We start from the raw sequence: 4,148 nt of genomic DNA on the forward strand, positions 1-4,148 counted from the left end.
GAAATGTCAAAGCATACTGAGCATCTTTCTCTTTGACACCATGTCTGAAATCCCACGTGATCTGTCAAATACTAATGCATGAAAATCCTAACCTCAAAAAAATCACCCGTTATATACATTCATACATATGTATGTACATATGTACGTCACATATTTAGTGCGTTGTGTTAAATTCACTTTTTTTTTCTTACATTCTAATTCTATCACATTCAAGTGCCAAAGATTCACAAAAGTTGATGCCTAAACTGAAACTGCCTAGGGAAATCCAAAAAAGTTATGACTTCGTCGGTTCTTGTAAGAGCATACAACATTGCCCATCAACTGCTAGAGTCACAGTGATCTTCTCCATGACATACCTACATACATATATTCTAAAGTAATTTCGCAATAAAATAAACATTTATCAAACCTACGCTAAGCAAGTCTGCTTTTATGCATAAAGTTTGGTATCTACTTCGCTACAATTTATTTTAAAGGCGAAACACTTTGGTAAGACCTTGCCTAAAAATTATTCCAGCACACGCATTTATCATCTCTCATTTTCACTGAAGAATAACTTTATTTTGTCTGTGATACATACTTTCTGGCATTATTTTCTTCTAAAATTTGCAATCAAATTGTTGGAATGTCAAACTTTGCTTTTAAGATAGTTATTCTTAGAAGAAAGACTTAGAATGTTTACATATCGTTTAGAGAAATGTAGAAAGGGGCATAACTGACATTTTGTATAACATCACTTTTAAGGCTGTAACCTAGTCGGCAAAATGGGAAGCGCTTCTAAACGCGTTCAGGCGGGGCTTGAATGATCTCCAAAAGCCCTTCCATTCGAAGGCGGGTCTGTGTTTCCAAAACAACGGATGTCAAATAAAGGAAATAATCGCAGTAGGCATGTCGCTGAAGCAAAGTAAATGTGCGCTGTGCCAATATTATTTGGTGCAAGTTTTCCCTGCTAAGAGAAGTTGAATCAAAAGACGTGAGACCCTGGTCTTAAAATAAATAAATATTTGGCGCTTCTACTTTTGCTAAGTATTTGGCCGAGCTTCTCCTTCACCTTCGGTGTGTGTCTTGATGTTACGCCGCCTCCGGATGGCAAATGGTTGCTTCTATGAGAAGCTTTTTCAATGCAACCGCTGTTAGAAAAAGACATTTTCTAATTTTAAATGGTGTTCCTACTAAGGATCGAATCCAGGCCCTACGGAGTGGTAGTACGCATCTCTATCCACTCAACTACAGGCTAAAGAATCGAGCACTGAAGCTAAGGACTCGTAGAAGACCTCCTTTTCCCTAATTTACATTTTTCGCTTTTTCTATAAAAAACGGAAATTCTCAGATAGGTCATTTTCCATTTCAACAACAACATGTAATTGCTATTATTATCAAAAATATGTCAATATTTTCTTATATTATTATGTATTTTTGTATATTTTAGTAAAATAAATAATTGGCTAAGAGCTCTTGGTGGCTTTTCTTGAAATTTTTAAATGTGAAAGTAAAAGGTGTTTTAATATTAACTACATAATTTTTTATGGAAATTCGAAATTAAAATAACAAAAAAATATTTTATCATAGATTGCATCATAAAAATTCAAGATCCTTTGAACGTGAAATTGTACATACATATATAGAATGTTTGTTTAAATTTACTTGTAAGAGAAAAAATCACATTTGTATATAAATCCTTTTAACTATGAAAAACAAAATCCAGCAATTTTCTCTTATTTCTAATTAAATCATCACAATGCAAAGACAATGGGCGTCTATAAATTGATTTAAAATATACAGGGTAATCCACATTCTCGATGGAAATTAAAGTTGAAAAAATCACGCTGAATATTTAAGTTTCGATGGCATTTTTATTTCATAATAAAGTTGGGAGATGCCATTATGCATGCATACATACATACATAAGCCCGTGAAAAATCATATCATTCAACGGTCCTCTATTTTCAGGACCTTTTGATATAATTTTCGACAACTGTTTCATACAATTCAGTCAATAACTCGGCTTTAACTTGACGCATATTGCTTCTCACTTGTGTCAAAGTTCTGGAATTTACAGCTTTTTTTGTCATGCAATTAAGATAGCTGCAACAACACATGTAGTCCTCACTCTAGGCGCAAATATATTTTCTATTACTGTTGTGAGAGCATGTTACCACCCAACTGCAGGTGTTGGAGGTTGTGTTTAGGTGATACGACTTTTATCGAGTATTTGACCTTCCTTTTTAATTTCCGACTGCATTTATTCTAGTTTACATTGATATAAAAACGCTTTGACTGTTGGGGTATTCACATCGCTGTGAATCTCTCATGTGTATCGAGTACATACACGCATACATATAGTCACCTGAAATGCAAAAAGACGTAACAACATCGTAAATGAAATGGAAAAAGTCGTGATTCTTCATAAAAGTATGTGGGGAATCAAAAAGTGAATTTTGAATTTTTTATTGGTTATGACTTTTTGCATTTCAACGATGATGTTTGTTACGTATTTTTGCATTTCAGGTGACGATATGTATTTATGTACTTGTTTTATATTCTTAAAAATATGCTCTAAAACGCATAGAAAACTTTCTCACTCACACAGCAATTAATGCGCGTGACTAACTTTGGCAACCCTTAAAATTAACATTTCCCTTCAGATATTTCCTCTTTTTTGTTAATTTAGTACTATTTTTTACAAATACTAGTTCTAAAATTTTTCGCTTAAAAATTATCTAATAAAAGAAAATACCCAAAGATATTTTTTAAATACTAAGGATGTACGCATGTCTACGATATTTAGTTTGAAAGCATACCTCGTAAGTTTGTAGGATAAAGTTAATTATTAGAGCTGAGTACGCTTAGTCTAGGTTGCATATGTAGTATGTTTATGTGAATCTAATTTAAACCCGCTTTTCTAGCAGAGCCTATAATGAAAAATTATGAAGACAATTATTAAAGGGCGAACATTTTTAATTCGAAAATAATCAACGATAATGTTACAATGATATATAAATGCATACATATGTATATGAATAGCTACATACAAATATGTGCTCCATATTTAATTTTAGATATTTTTATACAATTATAAAGTGTATGTATGAAAAATTATTTAAATTAGCAGCCGCAAAACTATTTATGTATTTATTTTTGTTGCTAGTTTGTCGCTATTTTTAAGTAAACGCTTTTAAAATTAAAAATAAAGTCAAAAAATTAGGTAAACACATATACACACTACATACATACATACATACATATAAATGTACATATATGTACTATGTATTAGACAAACAAAAAGTGAAGTAATAAAGTCATCATAGGTGGAACTACTAAAGCAAAAAACCAAATAAGTATTTTAAACAAAACAAAAAATAAAAATAAACAGTCTAAAAACCAGCGTATGTTAAATATTTAATTGAAAAATTATGTATAACAAAATCTTATAAGCGAATAAAAAATACATAAATTATATCTTACAAATCATCATATTTATGTGTGTGTGTATTATTGACGTACGTAATGCTCAAATCAAATTGATATACCAAGTACATACTTACATACATGCATATGCAGCTAGCATATAAAATTTAATTACGAATACGTTTCCCAAAACTACATACATACATACATACATAATTTTGTAATCATTAAAAGCAACCAAATGTGTTGATACACATGTGGTGAATTTGGTAATGGTAAAGTGTTTATTTTATTTTTTTAATTACTTATAGACTAGTAGCATTATTAGCATTTAGAATAACATCTTAATCTTAACTCATATGAATATGCAACTACATAATAAAGTATCGCAATAATATCTAATTATACGCAAAAATATTACAAAAACAAAAAACTATGATAAAGAAAAAATAATTTATGCGTATATTATATTATCTACAATTACATTCATATACAATACATTTACACATATACAAGCATCGTAAAAATATACATACATGCATACATAAAAGAAGTTACGCAATATTTCTCTACATTATACTGGAAATAATAATAAAATTAATTAACTAAAGTAAAATATAAACCATATTTTATCGTATTGTATGTTATAATGGTCATGCATATGATTATAATTTAAAAAGTTCATTGAAATAAAACAAAAAAAAAGAAATAATTTTGTCATACCAAAATACTATACATCA

Source organism: Rhagoletis zephyria, unplaced genomic scaffold (assembly GCF_001687245.7).
Source record: "Rhagoletis zephyria isolate East Lansing unplaced genomic scaffold, Rhagoletis_zephyria_1.1 Rzeph_scaffold_00104, whole genome shotgun sequence".
Classification (NCBI taxonomy): Eukaryota; Metazoa; Arthropoda; class Insecta; order Diptera; family Tephritidae; genus Rhagoletis; species Rhagoletis zephyria.